The 21,839-nt window shown below is 42.2% G+C and overlaps 1 protein-coding gene and 1 long non-coding RNA gene across 6 annotated transcripts in view; one reads left to right on the top strand and one right to left on the bottom strand.

Annotated features, from left to right (window-relative positions):
• The window catches only part of SNX10 (sorting nexin 10), a 35,019-nt gene extending 20,573 nt beyond the window's left edge, over positions 1 to 14,446 (bottom strand). Inside the window, exon 1 of the mRNA XM_064412761.1 lies at positions 14,316 to 14,446. The gene's annotated coding sequence lies outside the window, so the exon portion shown is untranslated. The remainder of the gene's footprint in view (positions 1 to 14,315) is intronic.
• Positions 14,447 to 14,566: 120 nt separating this feature from the next.
• Positions 14,567 to 21,839, top strand: part of LOC135296430 (uncharacterized) — a 26,861-nt gene continuing 19,588 nt past the window's right edge. The window contains exons 1-5 of one of the 5 annotated variants that reach the window (XR_010358550.1): positions 14,567 to 14,706; positions 17,081 to 17,188; positions 20,017 to 20,056; positions 20,730 to 20,811; positions 20,909 to 20,987. This is a non-coding gene — a long non-coding RNA (uncharacterized LOC135296430). Of the gene's footprint in view, positions 14,707 to 17,080; positions 17,189 to 20,016; positions 20,057 to 20,729; positions 20,831 to 20,908; positions 20,988 to 21,839 lie in introns of all 5 variants that reach the window. The other 4 variants (XR_010358555.1, XR_010358546.1, XR_010358549.1 and 1 more) reach the window with 4 other exon arrangements.

Raw genomic sequence — 21,839 nt, 5'->3', positions numbered from 1 at the left:
CTAACTGCTGCAAATGAAAAAGTGTATTAGAAACTTTCCTTTTAGGGAGACAATTGGCTTTTTACTTCACATTTACTTCACAGGAGAGCAGAAACACACATCACAGATCTTTAATGGAATTGCATACTCATTTAAGTTGTCTCCAAGATCATCAAGTCCAACCTTTGACTGACCAGCACCTTGTCCACTAGACCATGGCACTAAAGCCCACATATAGCTGTTTCCTGAACCCCTCCACGGTGTCTCTACCACCACCCTGGCTAGTCCATTCCAATGCTTAACAACCCTTTCTGTAAAGAAATTCTTCCTGAGATCCGACCACAATCGCCCTTGGCACAGCTTGAGTCCATGTCCCCATCCCCTGTCACTGGCTGCCTGATTAGGCTGATCCCCAGGCAGCGACAGCCTCCTGTCAGGCTTTTGTAGAGAGCAATAAGGCCTCCCCTGAGCCTCCTTTTCTCCAGGCTGAACACCCCCAGCTCCCTGAGCTGCCCCTCATAGGATTCAGTCTCCAGACACTTCCCAGCTCCACTGCCCTTCTCTGGGCTGGCTCCAGCACCTCAATGTCCTTCACAAGTGAGGGACACAGAACTGGACACAGGACTCCAGGTGCAGCCTCACATGTGCTGAGTACAGACTGAAAAAACAACTGTGTTGGGCTTGGTCTGCTTGAAGAAGATTCTTTCTGCTATCTCTCCCCACTGAGTATAGCTGTAAATCTATATAGTTTGAGGTAACTTCCCCCCCCTTTCTGATCTGGTTGAATGTGCTGTGGCATTTTTTCAAAATGGCAATTAAATTTTTTTTCCAGTTATGTATCTTTATTCCATCACATTCTGCAGTGCGTTTCTCTCCTGCCTCTAAGCTGATTTAAGTGAGAAAATATGCAAGCCCAAAATATCTCATTCCTAACACTGTTAGCGAATGACAAGGTTGAAATAGCACGTTTCATTTTGTCATCTGTTTTTCTAATGACTGAGTTATGTGTTGGTGCAGGTTAGCAAGAACACCTTAAATTCCAAATAACCAAAAATTTTAAATATTTAATGGCAAAAAATTAATATTTCAACACCAAAAAGCTTCCTAAAATATTTAAAATACATCCAATACATCATCAAGTAATTTGGAAAAAAAAGAAAAAATCAATAATGGAAACACAAGCCCCCTAAAGCTGCCTTTTTTTAACTGATTTCAGTGAGATTGCCCAGTCATGCTGCAGCCACTATATGCACTGAATGCAATATTCTGTGAAGCAGAATGCACAGTGAAGCTAGTGAAACTTCTGCTTAAGAAGTTATCTTTGTATCTTGAGAAAAAACTACCCAAAATACCAGTGATGGAGAAAAAAAGCCATCAGAAGACAAACAGAAGGCTTTTGGCCTTTTTACTCTAAGCAAAATTTCCTCTGACAGGGAAATGAACAAGTGCTGGGAAACAGAATCAAAAAAGCCAGTGGTCAGTCTGTAGTTTTGATAAAACACTCTCTGTTGAGCCTAGGAAATCCCCCCACACTGCTTTGATTAAGTTTTTGTTCTGCTTCTGATCCATTATCAGTCTGAAGACTTCTTTTTTCTTTTATTAGTTTCATATACTATATCAACTACTCCTTGCAGTACATATTTTTTATGGTTCTTAATTGCATAACCAACAAAACTGCCAGGGAACAGCTCCACAACTGCTAACAACAGCCACTCAAAAGCAAAAAGATTACGTAGGATGAATTGCCATACTTCCCGTGCCTGAAAAAGAACCAGGAAGAAGAGGGAGGAAAAAACACATGTACTGCAGTACTTTTCTTAGAGAAAACATATAAACTGCAGTGCTCTTCTTAAGGATAATAGGTAAATAATATCAAGTATTATATTTTATTTCATATTTTAGAGATTAGTTTCTATTTTAAAATCTAAATTAAAACAGATAATCTAACATTACTGAGGATATACCCTTTCATCATGTAGATGGACTGCTCCTAAAGGAGGAAGTGAATTCTCCCCAGCATTTTCATACTGAAAGATGAAAACTCAAGCAGTAGTGCAGACAAAAACCACATCAACTTGCTCTAAGAACAGCATGAACAAATGCAAGCCCTCCTGGCTGTCTCACAGTAGATGTATTTAGCTGCACTGAAATTTTACTATTTCATTCATTACTGGGCAGTGGCCTATGCAATATCCTTACCTGCTCTGGGAGTGATCAGGCATTCCATGTGGTCAGTGTTTCCTCTCAAGGATAAATGCTGGTAGTCAGCTCATCCATCCATCCATCCATCCATCCATCCATCCATCCATCCATCCATCCATCCATCCATCTTTGGTTATTTCTAATCATATAACTAAATGACCACCTTCAGGCTTTAATGGGGAAGTGTGATTTAGTTTTAGACCTTGGTGATGATTGAAAGTACTATCCAGTCATAAGCAAAGTCCTCAGCTGTGCTTTCAAGGTTGTTCCCACTATCAGTACCAAATGAAACTTTAATTCAAGGCTTCAATATGACCAAGAAAGAGAGAAAATTGAATCTCTAAATGTTTACAAGTCTTTCCTGCGTTTTGTGCTTTGCTCACCTTAAGACTCATAATAATTTTCATTTACAGCCTGTAGAAAGTTCAGCTGCATCCATACATGGAGCTCATTGTCAAAGAACATGCCCATGTGCGCCTGGCCACACTATGTTCCTGAAAGGCAAGTGATCTGTCTGGATTTGTAAGGAAATTACACGTGCAGGGGTGATGGTGGAACCAGGAGGAACAGGAAGAATAATTAAGAGATGGTCTGGAAAGCTCAAAAAAACCCCTAAACCTATAAAACCACACCATTTTCTGTTGCCAAACTGACCACATCCTAACACAGCCTGGCATTTACAGCAATTGGATACATGGCTATCACAGAACTACTGTTCTTGTTGATTGGAAAAACCTTACTCAAATGCTGTTCCCTCAAGCAGGGACTTTCAGTTGATCCAGAATAACTCAAACTCAGCATAAGCAAATGCCTTCTACTTCACCTGTTCCTCTTAAACCTGGGGTCAACCCAACTGTACTGATCAGACCCATGAGTTCACTTCTGTTCCTCACTGTCCCTGAGCCAGATGGCGAGGACTGAAACTCCAGACTGTGCAGGTCACAGAGCACGTTTCCTCCTTTCGTCTGTCCTGATGGTAATTTGCCTCGCCCTCAGCAAATTACTGAGAATATAAAAACATAAGGATCTGTTGGTCAGAAGTGAAAAGAGTATGAAAGACATGAGCATTTTCATCAAAACTCTACACAACAGTCAGGGGTCTGCAGCCTGCTTAGTGAAGTCAACAAAACAAAGTACCCCTTGAGCAAATCCTTCTCATTTCCCAGGATCAAGGTACCAGTTTCATCAGCGTTGTATCACAGCAGGAGCACAATCACTTCACTGCTGAGAAAAAAACAAGCGCACTGTCTAAACTGCTTTTAAAAGAATGAGAGCTTTCCAAACCACTGACAGAATTCACACACCTTCCTTTCCACCACAATGCAATGTGGAAAGGCACTGCCAAATATCATGCCCTTGTGGCTGCACTTGAAATTCCCAGGCACTGTTGCCAAGATGCTTAGTTAACTACTCCTTCCTATGGAATTTCACTCCATTTGGTTTCTAAACACTTTTTTATGGCCATGAGGTATAAGACAGCTTCTCCTTAACCACTACATAATCATTTCTCCCCAGTCAGACATTCTCTTGTCCTGCAATCTTCCTGGTTATTAAGATGGATTTTACTAGAAGGATTAATCTCTATCATTAAAAAAGACAATATATAAGACATTTTCTTTTGTTTCAGAGGAACTGAGAATCAAAGAGTTAATGAAAAACACTAATTTCCCTCTTCCTTCCAAAATAAATACATCACAAGGATTACAGTGTCAGGTGTGGGTCACAGATTTCCAATTACAGTGGTATTATACCACGCTTTCAATTGCTTCAAGGTAATACCATATTGCTGGACAGCAGCATGACTTATGAGCCAAGCCTTTCTGAAACCTCTAAAAGCCTAAAGACAAACAAGGAAGAAGTACTAAGAAATCTGTTCAGAGTAGGAGAAAGCTGTTCAGATGTTTCCCCATTCTCCTCTTTTTGTTGTTGATGGGTTGGTTTGGTTTCTGGGGGGAAAGGGATTTTGTTTTGGGTTTTTTTTGTTTTTCAGGCTCAAATTGCAGACACAGACACCACCAAAGGACTTCATGGATATTCTGCACTTTCAGTGGGTTGCTGATCTCAGAGGAACTATTACTTTGGTTTTCTCTTAATAGAAGCTACTGGTAAGGCTAACACTGGCATCTTGGGGTTTTAGGTAACAAGTACAGAAGAGTAATTGTGGGTCAAGTCACTGAAAGAACAGTACATGCCACAGCTGGTCATGGTAATTATTTATTCCTTAGGGCTAATGCTTGCTACTGCTTCTGCAGACAACTAGGGGAACTTCCCTGCAGCTCCAGCTCCTGTGTTTTCCAGGCAGCCTGTCAAGCTGGTCTGCCATGTGAGCCTGCCTTTGCTATTATTTCCAGTTCCTATGGTGTGTAAGAAGTAGACTGAACTACGCAAAATTATTTTTGTGCCATACATAATCACAGGTTTTGTTGCTAGGACATTTTCAGAAGGCTGACAGAGAGATACGGCAGTCTTTGAAAGTAGTATTGGTGACCTTCAAGGTAAAGTTTCAGGAAGTGTGCTTGCTCCAGGGAGCTTTTGAGATTCCTTGAGCTAGAAGAAATCAATTTCAGAAGAAACAGCAACCTTGGCAAGCCAGCAAGTTCAACCATCTTTTCATCTGTACTCAACATGGAAAACACTGGCCAGGCACTAGGCTTCTTACTGATACTTACACAGAGCAGGCACACTGCTGAAACTGCCTCTGAGAAGGGAAAGAAACAAGTAATTTCCAGGCTAAACCACCTGCTGAATAGCACTGTGCACTTTGCAAGTGACAGTTTTGTTCAGCTGCAGAAGTGATGAGCGAGGAGATACACACTGCACACTCATAAACCACACACAGATCTTATGATGTACACCAAGACAGACAGATAAGCCACTCTTAGGTATTTTTTACATGATGCAAATTATAAACAACACATCAGACAGCTGTTAGTTTTAGAAACCAACAAGGTGGGGGTTGTAAAGAGAGACTAATGTCTCAACATTTCAGAACACAGATTAAATTCCTAAGAAAAATATTAAATGCTGCTTCTGAAGGAAGGTTCAGAGAATGTGTATGTCTTTCTTTCAGAATCAGTTTTTTCTCAGGAATCAAGTATTTCACTGCATTAAATAAAATTAAGTTGCCTTAAAAGAGTATTTTTCTCAAGGTACCTCTGTAATAATTAATTTTTACTTATCACAGGAAAAGAAAGGCTGATGGAAGATATATCTTTGCTGCTGAGTAAGCAGAGCAAAAGTCAGCAAATACTATGCAGTCTTATCACTACATTTCCTTCTCTGTGTCTCAGATGCAGAGGCTGCCATCACCTGACCCTTTCCTTCCTGACTTACCCGCTGGAACACTTTGAATCTCATGTGCCAGAAATTTCTAATTTTTTGCTTATTTCAAAATCTTTTAATTTATGATACTATATTTGTCTGCTGCTTGAATTGCTATTACTTAGCACTCCATGTTGTAGCTTGGCTTTTTTCCTGCTGTGGATTTCCTTATGCTATCAAAGCATCTATTTTTGTGATCCTGTTACCTGCATCCAGGAAGTGTTAGTGTTTGGTCTTGTGCCCAGAGAGGAAAGCAAAGCAAAAGTTACAGTTTTGGCTGAAACCACAGAATTAGAAGTCTGTCTCATGACATGGGTCTGCGGAGATGGCTGGGAAAGACCCAGCACAGATATAGTAAAAAATGAAATGAACAGCTAAGCAGTAACATCCTGAGACAGGTTGATCCCAAATAGTCTGTATAACTGCAGCTCAAAACAGTGGGTAAGGCAGGAAATACTGCAGTCAATACAGTGTGCCCACATGCATTCTGATCAACTCCCTTCAAACTGTTGTGTCTCTTGTGTCTTTTGAGTTGACCAAGCCCATGGCACAACCTTAAAACAGCACAGCTGGATCAGACATCCAGTCTTCCACACAATGGCAATTCACTCTTCAGGCTCTTTTCCCCTCAAGAATGCATCAGACAGCCCATCACTGACATAAAATCTTACTGTTGTCACATTTGTGTAGCATCAGCCACATATTGCACTGCTCTGTGGGCTGGGTCTATCAACCATCAAATTAACCATTAAAGAATGTATAAACAGTGAGTTTGACTGGGCAGCTCACTTGTTCAACAGGCTTTGTAACCTTTCTAGAAGCTAGACTGTGCCAGCTGCATGAAAACAGTGTTTTGGAACCAAAGAGTTTCTAAACAGTGCTACTTATTACTAAAGCAGACAATTCTGAGAAACAAATGGCATTTGGCAGGAGAAACTTGTCATGAGACTTGACCAGTAAGAAAAGCAAGCTGAAAATTAGTGATTCACCCATATACCTGGATTTTCTACTTCTGATTTATTTTGTGCCTACTGAACATTAAGATGTGATTTTTATTGCTTTCACCCCAGTGCTGCACCCTGACTTTATAAGAATGATATCAGCTTTTGGCCAGCTCCCGGCACAAGAGGCTCACCTGTGATATGGCAAACTTCTTTATGAAGTTGTGAGAGAACAGCAGGAGACATAGCAAATACACAAAAATGGGAGGGAGAGAAGAAAAAGAGCACTTGGCTGCTCTGCCATCACAGCCAAGTCAAAGAAGTTGCTGGTCAGCCTGGAACAAATACTGTTCAAGATAAAGTAATAAAAGAAGTGAACACAGAAAACAGTGCTTGCAGGACAAGTAAGGTTCACACCTTGCTTTCACAGTGCCCAAACCCATGTGATATTTTTCCAACAATGATTTCAAGTAGACCACTAAGTAGTCTGAACAGTAACTTCTGCCTTCAGTAGGAGAAAGATTTCTCACTCACAGAGCAGGTGCTGCCAAACTGAGCAGAATGCACAGATCTGTATGGCAAGCCTACATGTATGGCAAAAGTAAATGCACAGATCTGCATGGCAAACAGTGGATCCAGAGGAAACTGGTTTGTGTTAAATAACACTTATTCCAAGTTCACTTAAATATATTTACTTCAGGCCAAAAAAATATATTCCAGTCTTAGAACAAGTATCAATTAATATAATCACACCTTTAACTAAACCAGTTGAAACCCACACATGATGAATGGATGTATTAGAAGTACTTCTTTGTGGTCCTACAGTTAAACCCATACCAAATGTCCATCACATGGCTGGAAGGATCTGGTAACCATCAGGAGATCCTCTCCAGCTCTACTGGTCTGTAGAAGCACAGCGATGCTGCAGGGACAATGGCTTTCTGGCCTGGGGCTACACACAGATCTGAGAACAAAACCACAATCACAGCACCTCCATGAAAGCAAGGGCCCAGAGCAAGCAGGAGCAGAAGGCACCAGCTACCACACACCCCTGCAGCTGGAAGCCCACAGAGGAAAACCCCACTGCAGGTATCCAGCCTACACCTCACTGCCTAACTTTTCTGCAGAAATTACACAATTAGGTCACTCAGTGCCACCGGAGATGTAAACAACTATTATTGAGGTTTGAAACTCACCTTTAGAGGTCAGTTTCAAATCCTGCACTATCTATATTATGCACAGCAAGTGTTTTACACACTCAGAAAGCACTCTGTAAAGATAGAACAATAATACAGACCCTGTCAAGAACCCTACTATCAGGAGAACAGGTTAGAAGTTTTAGCCATCTGGATTAAAAAAATACAGCTTTTGTAATTATAAAAGCTAGTTATTAAATGACTGCTGAAATCGAGAGTTTCATCTACATTAAAGAGAGAATAAAGCTATTCAAGTCTGGAAAGTTATCTAACTTAGCCAAGCCTACAGAAAAAAGGCAGCACTCCTTAGAATTAAGCTTTGTCAGAATCAAGTGAAAGGGCAATCATACACATGAACCCACATGATTTTTCCATACTGCCAACAAACTTCTATTTCAGATGGTCTAGGACAAGTCAGTTACCACCCAAGGTTTGAATGACAGAAGCTCTAGTGGTCCTCAGGCAGTCAAAATAATTCTGGAGTGTCCACTAGTGTTTACACAGTGTTGTTCATATGCTGTTAAATCCCAAAGCCTTATTTTTTCAAGCAAACCAACAGGTTTGCTCAAAGAAAAGATATTTAATGTGTACAAGTTACCTTGGTCCAAATGATCTGTGACTTTGGAAACCCTGGAGAAAAAGAAAGAATCCTTTTTTGATAGAAAATCATTGCTTATGCACATATGCCATAGCACAGGATACTATTTTCCCAGTCTGACTGAAGCCAAAGTTTGCCTTATGTTTTCTTAAAGACAGCCCACAGGACTTCAAGTTATCTTTAGGGTTATCTTGCATTAGTTATGAGGTTTGATGCAAATATTAATGGACAGTTTTCCTGAGAAAATCAAGATGCTTTCTTTGCAAGCTGACCTGGACTATTAACACCAACCCACCATGGTTTGCATTAAACCCTTGTAATTCAGCTGTGGAAAACTCACAAAAAAGACCTCAGCTGGGAGAGGATCTTGCATTTCTACTCTAAGGTTTAGCACTGGATTACATGCCTACTGTTGACATCTTTTTCCCAGCCAGCATATCAAACAGATCTTCCAACTGGGCAGATTCTGTGATTCATCTTCATCCACCCATAGAGGGGCAGACAAGGGGCTTTCTCTCATCTGGAATCAGTCATTGCCTTCCTGCCTCCCCAACTCCAGTCATACCTGCAACCAGTGGCCAGACAGATCTAACAAATGCCACCCAGTCCTAAATCCTTGGGGAGCACAACAACTCGTGTCTCAGCCATTAAACACCACTCCTATTATTTCACATGTCTGAAGACATGTGAGGGTGTCTTTGGGCTGTGCATGAGAGACAAGGCTGTTAGACTCAGCTGTTCCCAAAGCACGACTGCAATGACACTATGTGCCAACGTGACTATTTATACATGAATGCCTGGCACGTCATAGGCTCTGGCATTATCAAGATGTTCTTCAGTGCCTGAGACTTGCAGATATGTCCATTCTCCCCATAATCACTCCCCAACACCTCCACTGCCACCTCACCTTTTCATATGTCATTAGTGGAAATTCATTTCTTCTGGGTAAAGACACACTGCTGTTGAGAAAACAAAGTCTTCCCCTCTGGGAAGACAACTGAAGATCTCATTAAAACAGAAGCTGAAGTTATGACTAATTTAAAACCACACATCACCATTACACAATTAAAACAATGAGACTAATAGAAGGCAAAACTGGTGACTGCTGTCTTGCACAAGAAGCAAGGCAGGTGAGCAGCTAGGGCTTCCCCTAAGGAAAGGAGGAGCAGGAACTTGAAGGATGCGTGGGCAGCACACAAACAGAGGTCAGAGTAAATTACTCTTTGTCAATTCTACAGTAAAATAGATGCTTTATTACAGGAGTAGAACATTTGGCTTTCAAACATAGTTTTAGCTGTAAGTGAGTGCATCTTCCTAGACATCTTTGGTAGAAAAGAAAGGGAAAGGAAGAAGTAATTTTCTTAAGCCTCAAATCCGTTCAATATCAGGAAACAGGAATTCCTTCACACCACAAAAAAGCAGGCATGGAGGGTAAATTGCTTCCTCTTTCTACGCACAAGAGAGAAGATCCATAATGAAATATTTGCTGATTTACCTGTTCTCAAACAAATGGAACTTGCTGGTGTGCATCCTGCACGTCAACTCTGTGAGTCTGTAACACCAGGCACACAAAAATGCTGGAGCAAAGAGAAACTCCCTCCAATCCTTCAAGTACTTCCTTTCAGGCCAAGCCCACAGGGTGATGCTTTTTGTAACAATTTTTTCAAGGTTCACATCTATTGATGAATTCACCTGTCATACTGGGAGACAGTTTGACATAAGTCATGCTGAGGTGCCAGTGGGACAAGGTGCAGTGCTGGCATACTGCAGACACCTTGAGCAACACCTGCACAGTATCAGTCCAGAGACATACCCTGTTTAACGGCAGACTTTCAGCAAAACAGCAGAAAACAAGCAAGAACGCAGTATGTATGTTAGTTACATCTGTCCCCTAAGTACTGAAGGTAAAGTGCACCAGGGAGCAAGTCAAGGGCCAGCACAAAGACTGGCAGACAGTGTGGGCTCCTTTCTCTGTGGAGAACAGGCCCAACAAAATCAGAAAGGAAACTGAAACCAGGAGCCCTGAGGATATTTAAGGATTCTGCGAAGACATTTCACTAATTAGGCCTCGAGAAGAAAAATACTGGTTTGAATTTCTCCAAGTTGAAAGAGGATCCCTGGAGGAACACTGTGGCAATTGCAGAACCATTTGTGATTTCATCATTGGATTATGCTCCATTAGAACTCCCACTGCTCTGCCTGGTCTACAGAAATCTGGACAAGCAGGTTTCAGACAGCTAAGCTTAGATGTTCATGTCTTTGTGAATGCTCATAAGGTGTCCTACTTAATTTTCAGCTGCTGCTCAAGAAGAGGGTGGATCTACTATAGATCATGTGCCAGCCTCACACAAGTGTTTTGGATCCCTCTGGACAGTCACCTTGAAAGGCATCAGTCACACACACCAGGCCACTGACCCGTGCTCAAACCTCTGGATGCTGCACAGGCAGCACTCTGGTGCTATGTGCAGCGTAGATGGATTCCTCAGGAGACCCTGCTCCTTCTGCAACATCTCCCACCAGGATGGCTTGTCTGTGCCAGGGCTGCTGCAAGTGGTTTCAGCTCCAAGCTGCCTTTGCAGTCTCTCTGCTTCTTCCTTCCCTCCCACAGATGCTTGATGTTAACAGCACAGAGAGCTGCTGCCCAAGCTCTCAGCAATTCAGTTGGAGCTTCTGCCAACAAGGAAATCGTGATGGCAGTCCGCTTTCTGTGGGTGGAGAGGTCACACCTGCAGCCACCAATGAAGTGGCATGACAAGCTTTTTATTTTTGCCTTCCTGTCTTTCAATGTCTATATACAAAACATGAATGTTTTGTAAACATACTAATCAAGGATTCTTCTGGGTTTCTTTTCTTTTTTTCCCCCTCCAAGCTGGGGAAGAAGAATGCTTACAAAAGGTGTTTCTATTCTTAATTTCTGTGCAGAGATTTAGCAAGCAATGATACGAAGATACAGAGCCAAACACTACGCAGCAAACTTGTGTATGTAGCTCCCTGTAGACATGAAGCATGATTTGCTTCTCTTTTCCAAAACTTATCTTGCCAAGAAGTTGGGAAATTCCTGTAGGACACACAGCTGTGTTTTTCTCTTTGTGTTATTATCAGAAGAACAAAAAAGTTGCTGAGGGTTTGGGTTTTTTAGATAATAGAAACATGCAAAATGTTTAAAGAGAAGAAAGAAAACCTACAATACCCTAAATTATTGAGATCTCTTTTACTCCTCTGTTTACAAAAGCCAAAACCTTACGCATACTACACACCACACACATGGAAATAAGATCCATGTGACACATCGCAGAGATATGATACACCAAGTTGTCACCTGTCTCATACTGCCTACCTACTTCCAGGAATAAAGAAAGAGCCCCAGCAGTCCTCCTGAGTAAATGTTCACAAGCTTTTTGTTTTGTGATTTATCACAGCGTGGATTTTGTTCTTTTGGAGGTTTTTTTTTTTTTGTTTGGTTTTGTTTTAATTTTAAAATCAACGTACCAGAGGAGTGCTTCCTTCTTTCACATGCAGAAGTTACAAAATCGCATGATAAAAGCAGAGAAGGTTGCAGTTGCCTCAAACGATGGCCATTAGGAAACACACTGAGCAAAAATTGACTAAAAAGAGGCCACAAGATTGATTCATCCCTTTATGGTCGGAAAGGCCCCGACTTCTGCATTGGTACCCTTGACAGCATCTCTCACTCCCCAGGAGAAGGGAGGGTGGAGGGGAAGGACGTGCCCGATCTGCAGGCTCAGCCCAGCAGGCCAAAGGCAACGCTGCTCTGTGGCAGGGGCAATAGGCTGCCAGGGGAAGGAAGGAAGGAAGGAAGGAAGGAGGGAAGCAGCAAGGACAGGTGCTCTAGGGTTTCTTAGCTAGGTATGCGCAAACTGATGACTGCCATGGCCTGTGTCTGGCTGGAAAAAGCTATTCTGTAAGAAATCCATGTGCCGCAGCAGCACAATGGATCTAAAATTTCTGTGAACAGAGCCTTCACCCTCATCATGTGCTGCTCCTCATCTTTTGAGTGGTAGCACTGAACTGCCTTGCATCAGTCATGTCACCAGTGCTGGCTCAATGGTGACAATCCACCAAAGGTCACGCCACTTTGCCAACTGATGGTTTGATTCAATGCTCCACTTGTTCTTACACCTGAGAATTGCCCAGTTTCACCCAAATCCTCAGTAGTCTTTGCTCAGTGTGGATTAGTGCTTGTGAAGGGAAATCTCAGGACACTCGGAGCCTCAGCACAGCAAAACATCTCTCATGTGCAACCTGTACACTGCACCTATGCTAAAAGCACGTCACTGCTGTGGGCATGCAGGGATCACAGAATTAGCTCAAGCAGCTACACCAGGGCTGCCTAACCTCCAGAACAGGTGTTCCCCAGAAAATGTGGAAAACAGCTGTTTGGCAATGGTAGAAGAGCACAAATCCTTTGTAGTAATATTTTCAAAATATTTCCCTCCCTTTAAAAATTAAGTATAATTATTTTCCTAATAAAATTTAAGATAATTATAATAATCTATAATAAAGGTACAAGTATTTCTATGAATACAACCATGGTGTACCAATGCAAGATCGTTAAAATCATTAAAAGGCAAATATTCCTTAGACTGAGCACAAAATATACATTATAAACAAGAGGTTTCTGGATTTCAAGTCAAGCATCATGAATAATACCCTAGGCTGAGCCAGGCATAATTATTATTTGCATAAAGAAAACATTAGTATTTCCTGCTTTTCTAAAGAAAGTCCAGTATTGTGTCATTCAGGAAAGCCCTGCCTTGCATTACTTTCAGTTTCAGTTGTCCCTAGCACAAATAGGAAAATCTCTCCTTCACTTGAGCTATTTCTCTCAATATGAGAAGCAGAGTGGGCAATGAGGACTCCAGCACATTTTCCCTTGGGTCACGGGTGATGTGGGCACATCCAGGTGGGTGCCTCAAACACACCCGCCTGGGCCAGACCCTGATCCTCAAGAGCTCGGCTCACATTTCCACCTGCCTTTACTCCCTGGACACTGCCAGCAGAATCAGGCAGTATTTACTTAGAACTGCCACATGCTTGAAGGGCTGTGGGAACAGCCAGCCAGTTGTCCTGATCCGATGGCGACTGTGTCTCTCGGGGTGAGATCCCAGCAAGTGGAGATGAGCAGCAAACACAGGCACCTCAAGGAAAAGCACTGCCAGCTGCCCCCGTGCCTCTGTGCCCAGCTCCAGAACATGACCCAAGGCTAACCCGGCAACCCTCAGTCACCAGAACTTCCTCTGCTTTATAAAATTAGTTAGTCTTAATTGCATACTGTGTTTTCATAGGCTGTCTTCATATGTACCTAAAAATTTCTCATGCTGCTTAACTTAGATAACACAGAGTTTAAAAATAAGATAAGGCAGTCCCCTGACTAACAGAATAGTGCATCGAATATACTGCATTTAATACAAAAGCATCCTATTATATATATTATATATTTGTGTATGTATATTGCATGTTATATAATGTATATACACAACAATAACAACATATATATATATATATATATATGTACACACAGAGCCTTGGCACATCCCTGTGATCTTTAGATCACAGTTGCCAAAGGCGATGGATTTACTACAGCAAAACAAAGAGGAGCGGACCAAAACAAGATTAGCAGTTGCTTAGACCAAACCTTCCCGCTGCCCGGCGTTAATCATTGCCAAGGGCAGTCATTTACCGCGCCGTAACCCGCGGCGGAGCCCAGAGACCAGGGAGGAAAACACACTGCAAAGGGCCGGGAGGAGCGAGCACCGCCCCCGGGCCAGCCGGGCCACAGGGCTGGCTGCCGGGCCACAGGGCTGGCTGCCGGGCCACAGGGCTGGCTGCCGGGCCACAGGGCTGGCTGCCGGGCCACAGGGCTGGCTGCCGGGCCACAGGGCTGGCTGCCGGGCCACAGGGCTGGCTGCCGGGCCACAGGGCTGGCTGCCGGGCCGCCCCTGAAGCGCGGCCGGTGCCGCCGACCCCAGCAGCGCCCTCCGTCCCCCGCAGCCCGGGGCACGGCCCGCAGCCAACCCCGCTCCCAGCCCCGCTCCCAGCCCCACACCCAGCCCGTACCTCAGCCCCGGCCAGCCCCGCCGCGGCCGCTCCGGTGGGCCCCGCTTGTCCGGAGGTCTGGCACCCCCCGATCCCGCTGCCGATCCCGCACGGCTCACCCACCGCCGCCGCCCGGAGCCGGGAGAAGCCGGCGCGTCACCCACAGCAGGCGGGGCCGCGCTCCCCGCCCCGCCCGGGCCCCGAGACCCAGAGGTGCGGAGAGGCTTTCCTCGAACTGAGGATCTGTCAGTCCCAGCCACCTGGAGGGGGAGGAGGCTGAGCCCTGGGGCCGAGCCGGTGGAGCGGAGCGGGCGTGGAGGTGTCCCGTGACCTGCATGCTGATCGGATCTGCGTCCCCTGATCGAGTCACCTTGATTGAGTTGGGCTCCTTGGTGTTTACCGTTAAAAATAGGTTAGAAACTTCTCTAAAATAGTTGATAATTGTTAAGCATATACTGTTAGTTTGGTTATGGTAGAAGGGGTTAAAAGGGTAGTTGTAAGAAATTCGGTACTCGGCGTACCATGTCACACCTAAGTGCGCCATCCCTCAAGCGAAACGAGCCAGCCTGGACAGCACTGTAATGGGACAATCCAGCCCCTTAAACCTTCATGCAAATGAAGGATCCAAACAGAAACCAATCCAAAAGGACAAAAAAACAGCATTAAAAGGGGACTTCTGACCCACTGAACTTGTACCGCTCCATCTGGGACATAGGGGACATCACTGCTCAAGAAGACCCAGCGCCGGCACTGCAGCATCCTCCTGCTCGGCCCGCAGGCCCCTATGCTTTAGGCCTTTCTTTTTCTTATAATAAATGCTGAAATCACTTTAGTACCGGGAGCCTGCTCTCGTTTATAACATTTACTTGCAACACCTCAGTTGTACGCACCCCATGTGCTTTATGAGATTGCATCCTAAGTACTCACCTTGCTCTGACTGAAAAAGTCCAGGTTTACGGGGAGTTTTTTAGAAGCCTTTTAGTAAAGAAGGGAGAGGAAAATAAAGAAATTAAAATTATCCCTGGAGTTTTACAAGAAATTACACAGGGGTTAATGCTATGGTCTAGTTGACAAGGTGGGCAAGGGTCAAAGGTTGAATTTTATTATCTTGGTGGTATTTTCCAACCTAAATGATTCTGTTGCTCTGTGATTGACAAATCAAATTGCCTAGTTTTTAAAAGGTGAATAAAACACCTCCTGAAGGTTTGTTTTCAGCTTTACTTGGTTTCTCAGGAAATCAATGTTCTAGTAATTTTGTTTCTTCACTGACTAGGTTTTAAAATTCTAAGAGGAATTTGAAATATATGATTAATGTTGTGTGCCATCACTTGGAGATTTTCTTCGTAATAGTGTTTATGCCACTACTCTAAAATCTTGGATTCCTGGGTTTTGGAATCTGTCTTCTGAAAAAGAGCTTGGCAAGCTGGGGGAAATAATTTATCTGTGACAGTGCTTGTCTCTTGCTGTTGAGGCTTTTCTTTTGTGCTGAAATTTGTTTAAGAGTGATAAATGAAAGCACCTTGGAAAATATCCACTGATGAGAGTGGAAGGAAAAGAGTTAATTTTCTGTTGCAGTGAGAAGGGGTAAGGGTTTCTGCTTCTGAGGAGCTTGAATGATCTTTACTTATCTCAGTGCTGATAAGAATCCTCAGAGGATCTGAGCAACTTCTCCTATTTTGAAAGAGAGAAATAATTTTAGTACCATTATAGATATTTACTTAATTTCTAAATACTGAAAAGGCTATAATATTTTCTTTTCTTAGCTTTTTTTTTTCCTTTTGTAAACTGTGGACTAATTTTCCATAATACATCAAACTATGAAGCAAGTTCTGAGATAAAAAATTCTCAAAGGAAATAATTATTAATTTGTCCTGAGTACTCCAGAACTTTTATGCAATAAGAGCTCTTAAGCAAAACACTGCAGAGACAGGTAGAGATCAAGATGAACAACTACTGGAGTACAGTGACAGAATACAGAGAATTACTGGGATGTTACATGAAGTGTCTGCATCAGTCTTTTCCATCCCCTGTGGGTGTAGACAGGGCTCCAAGTGTCACTTATCCTGTAGTGGCAAATTTTGTGGTAGGATGGTGGAAGCACATAAAAGCTGAACATCACCTTTTTTGTCTTTGCTGTAAGATGTTGCTTTGAGCAACCACCCTGTCCAAGGAAGGATCACAAAGGATGGCCAGAATAGGAAAAGGCTGCAATGAAAGGAAAGAATGAGACTAATATAACTAAATAGCTCTCTGTGTGATTGCCAGTATAAACTTATTTTCAGAAATCAGGTTTGTTTTTTTTTTCTTATATTCTACCATTCAAAAATTAATATCAGTGAGATTTGTAAACCTTGGTTACCTGTGCATAAATGTGAAATAGCGCTACTGTCAGCCACACAATTTTGACACCAAAAAAAAATCATAACTAGTTATAGTTAAATTTAGCAAAAGTGCAAGTGTTCTTAATGGAACACAGGCAAGTGTTCTTAAAGGAATAAAGAACAATTATGACAGGGAATAATTTTTTTTCTTTTGGAGAAGGCCTGTTCAAACTTCCAGACAGCTTATTTGTGGGGTTTCAATCCTTCATTCATTTTCCAGACTTTTTTTGTTCTGTCCCACTTCAGTGCTGTACTGAATAATCGCCTTTCATAAGGCTATGATGTGCAGATATATTCCAGGAAAGAATGGAAAATGAATGACCTTACTAAGATGACTGTGACAAGCAGCAGAATGAAGATGTGAATGATGCCCCTCCAGAATTTTTCTGCCTTCCTTTTTTATAGGAAAGCTTGCATCAGGAGGACCAGATGCCAATCATCATAATATTCACATTTTCTGGTTCTCAAGTGGAAGATCTGTCCAAGCCCTTCTTGATGGATTTCCTCACAGGGGTGAGTTTCTCTTTCCATAACCTAGTTTGGTCAATGAACCCAGTTTTTGTTAGCATGGACATTTTCCTAACTTAAGTCACCTTCTTGATATTTCTTATTTTATGTTTTTCTCTCCATCTCTCATGGATGATGAGGGCTGCATACTGCAACTGCTCTTCCTCCTTGCTTTTGCCATCAAAACAGGCTCTCAGTTTGCCTTGATCTATATAAAACTGTCTGGCGAAAGATTCAGAAGGACCAAACCAATTTATTTATAATCTTATATATTTATAAGATTATAAATAAATAAATAAAAAATATAACATCCTAGTTAAAAAAACCCCAGGAAATATGAAGGAGAAAAAGATGAAAGGACTGTAAAAACGAGATTGATTTCCTGAGGAAAAGGACAGAAATCGGGGCAAGGGGGAGTTTTAGAAAACTGGTGTTGCCAATTTAGTTCTGTTTATAGATGAAAATTTGTGTCAAGGAAATTCCTGTGCATTTTCTGTGAAGTCCTCATGGTATTTTGGTCCAGTTTTCTTCTGCCAGTGGCATTGTGTCCTGACACAATGTCCAAGTGTTTCTCAGGGTGCTGCTGTGGTGCTGGAATGGGTGATGGGGCCTGCTGCTGGCACTGGCTGACCTGCTGGTCTCTTTCCCTATGACAAGAACTTGTCTCTCAATGCTATCATAAACTAATAGAGCTTCAGGGAGTTATCCAATCTACGTAAAGTATTTTTTCCTTGTTTCAACAACAAATAGAAGAGGGAATGTTGTTCCACAACAGCTCTTTCTTAAAATTTCTACAGAAAAAAATTTATTCTGCTATCTTTCCATCAGTTTGATGTATTTCAGATTAAATCTGCCTCAGATATGACCATCCATTTATTCATAAGGGTAAACTTAGGTGTGCATTCATCTACACTGACATTTTGTTTTAGCTGAGGTATGTATTTTTTGAAGCTGCAGTCCAACCACAGATGAAGCCAGCCTGGAACAAATCTTCCTGAGCACACAGAGGGAGAAGGTTACATCCTCCACATAAGCTGGTTTGCACTGCAGAGCTTTTCCTGTTGGAGTCCTGCTTTTTGCTAACATAGACCTAGCCTAAGTCACAGAGTGATTACAATGTTGGTTTTGTTACCCCATCTTTATAATCCCTCAATTATTTCTTTCAAGTTGAATACATTTCTGCATTCAGGGAATGTTACAGGACTGGATTCTGACTGCTTGATCATATAATGAAAAATTCCAGATAAAATGGAAGATTCTTAAGTTTGCAAAATACACTGCTTCAAAGTAAATAATTAAAGAACAAAGAAATGTGGGATATTATGGGCACAAATTAAAACATTATTTTTAAGACTTTCCTATATTTTTCTTTTCATGGCTGAAGAGGAGGAAATCATTCAGCTGTAGGCTGCAGAGGGATTCTTACGCATTACTTTTAGAAAGCATTAATAAAAAATGAGAGGAGTTGTGTCAATGATTGCGGTTCTGAAAAATGCTTGATAAAGATGCTCAGTGTTTTCATCTTGTGGAAGGTGTAAGGATTGAGAAAAGAGTGGGTTGAACAAAAGAAGGAATTCTGTGAATGTTTCCCCTTACTGGTTTGTGTTCTGAGGTAGAAAACAATTTTCCCTCAACTATGGTGTTGTGTAGCAAGGAGGGATTTCTTTGTAGCTTATTTGCAACAAAGCATGAAATCAACACATTTTCCAGTGTCTTGCTACTGATTTGTGGCCATTTTCCAAGTATGTAGGGCAATGAGCAGATGAACATATTTAAGTACTCCCACCTGCAAATAGGATGGGCAAATGTTCTCCTATCTAAAACTGGTGAAGGAATGAAACTCTTGGCTTTAGCTTGTCCATTTAGGTGGCCATGGCTAAGGGAGGACTTTTGGTTAGAACAATCAAGTTACCAGGACCCTGGACATTTTCATGCAATGGGTGCAGTAGCTTTAGACATGGTTTTGCAAGTGCTGTGCTCTCACATTCAGTAGTATCTGCTAAATTGCTGTCTCAAAAGTGCCAGGTTTAGAAGCACAAAGTCTGCCCGAGCAAAATTGGGTCAGACTGTGGGAGGGAGAGGATTATTTGGATTTGCATGTAATATGAAAAAGGACTGTTTATTTTGTTTCCTTTTTTTTTTTTAACCGATAATTCCAGTTTTCCATATTATATCTGATCTGAAGACAAGGTCAAATGGAAGGCCTTGATGGTTTTAGTGTGGAGAAGAAGAAAATTATCAACTGACAAGAAAAGGATTACTAATGAAATTCCTTTGCCATCTTTTCAACTTGAGCTGAAGCCAAGAGCCTTATTAAAAACTGAAAACCCTCAGAAAGAGCTATGGTTCATTGCCACACACTTGTTTTTGCATAGCGTTGTCTAGTCAACCTGCTGGACTTGCATGATACTCTGCAAGAAAAAAATAAACAAGAAGGAATGAAACATGAATATTTTCATGTTTGATAGAAGCAAAGTAATATAGACTTTCTTTTCCCTTTTCTCCCCTAGATTTTCTTCTTAGAGGGTTGTTATGGTTTCCTCTCTTTCTTTCTAGGCAATTTTTATTCTACTTGGTTTTGTTTCTCAAAGGTTAAATAAAATAGCACAGAGCCACTGTTTATTTTACATGAATACACCAGACTGACCAACTAAAATCAACATCCAGGACAAATTCTAAAGTAAAGATACAGATACAGCCCTAAAATTTGGCTTGATATTTATTACTATTTTAGAGAAGGTTATGATAGTGTAAAGCAGTGGTTGACTGGAAGAGCCTTATACACTGGTTTTCAATCTGCAGTTTCTTATTGTTTGTGTGCTGGTTTCTTGCAGAACATGAGACCAGAACAGTCTTGAAGGGGACTCCAGATAAGTGGGTTTTCTCCATCTTTTCCATCTTCTCTTTCTATTTATGTCTCTTTCTAATGAGATGCAAGACACAAAAGCCAAGCATCTGGCTGCCCTATTTTCCCTGCTTATACAGAGCACTGAGATGTTTGTAGTCATGGCAGGTACAAACATCTCCTTCAGACAGCTCAGATTGCCCAGGATTTAACTGGTCCTCCCAAAACACCTGTGCCCCCAGGGTCCAGAGCAGCAGCCGATGGCAATTCTGTACCTCAGGTGGGAGATGTCTGTGTCAGACTGGCTATAAAATGGTAGCTTTTTCTTTCAGTTTCCAGAGGCTTGGCCATGAGCTGCCATTTGGTTAGCACAGAAAATGTACATGTCATTTGAAAGGCAGTGCCTGTGTGCATTACTGTGTACTGCCCACTGCTGTCCTGATACATTCATAAAAAGAGATAGAATAAGAAGAGGCTTGCGATATTTTCAGTCCAAATACTCTCAGTTGGTACAAACCTTTCTGGTTTTTCAATTGAGAAGAAGAAACCGGTAATGAACTGTCATATGCTACTTATCCCACATCTGGAAAAAATAAAATAAAACTTAAGAAATTAGCCATTCTTCATAAATTTTAGATGGAGCCCTGCTTTAAGCAGGTTGCACATGTGTATTTCCAAATGAGCATCTCTTTCCTTTGGCAGATTACCCCACAATTCTCACCACACTCCTGAATCCTTGGAAACTTTCTTCTTCTACTGATGGGACTCCAAACCTGAGGGGAAGGTGGGTCTCACCTAGTGAGGTGAGTGAGACTTCTGCAGTTGATTTCTAGACAGTATCTGTGCAATGGCTTGATAAGGTAACTTTCTGTTCCCTTTAGGCAGAAGGAAGTTGGAATACCAGCAATGGGAACCAGCTGTGACAATAAAGAGGCTGAGAGGAATTAGTAATTTTGAAAGGTATTCGGATTGATAGTTTTTGTCTGAGATGAGCATGGATGGGAGGGGTCAAGTTAGTAGTTTAAGACAAGCAGCAGGCAAGTGGCTACCAATGGAGTTAGAAGATCCAGAACAGCAGAGATGCAATTAGGAAAAGCAGGCTTGGAAACAAGAAGGTTTACAGGGTCTGGCATTAACTGACAGCGGTTAGGATACTGGGGAATGGACCCCTTTTCCTAACATCCAAAGACATCCTAACATCCTGGTCACAGCCAGAACAAGCCTCTCCAGCCTCTCCCATTGGTGCTTTGACAGCAAAGTCTCAGGGCTTGCACCTCTGCTGAAGATGTGGCAGCCAAACAAGTTGCTGTGCACCTGCTGAGTTTCAGTGACTCTGCTGTTGGTTCATGTAAATTCCACATCATATAATCTCATTTAGCAGGAAACAAGAGGGGTTTAAGCTAAAGGCTGTCACCTTGCTTTCCCAGTGCTCTGAGATGCTGCCTGTGGATGGATCTCACCAGGCCGAGGAGCTGCTCCCGTGGTTGACTCCTCCTGCCTTTGCCCCTGCCTTGGCTGCATAGCCTGGTTACATGCAGGGTTTGTGCTGATGTAGGAGCCATTTAGGGTGGTATTTTTTTGCCAGAATAAATACACTAGTACAATTCCTAGTATTAATGTATTAAGTTGATTTAAAGCTACATTACCTCGTACCTAAGTTACATAACTTAGTCTCTTCCTCAGCCCAGGCATAAGCATATACCCTCCAAATGCCAATTTAGTGAACTCTTCAACAAGGCTTTATCATTTTAGGCAAACCTGCATAGTTAGACTGAGACTACTCTCATGTGGTAATAAGATTCCCATAGGCAA

Source organism: Passer domesticus, chromosome 1 (assembly GCF_036417665.1).
Source record: "Passer domesticus isolate bPasDom1 chromosome 1, bPasDom1.hap1, whole genome shotgun sequence".
In the NCBI taxonomy this organism is placed as follows: Eukaryota; Metazoa; Chordata; class Aves; order Passeriformes; family Passeridae; genus Passer; species Passer domesticus.
This window is presented reverse-complemented; position numbering and strand designations above follow the sequence as displayed.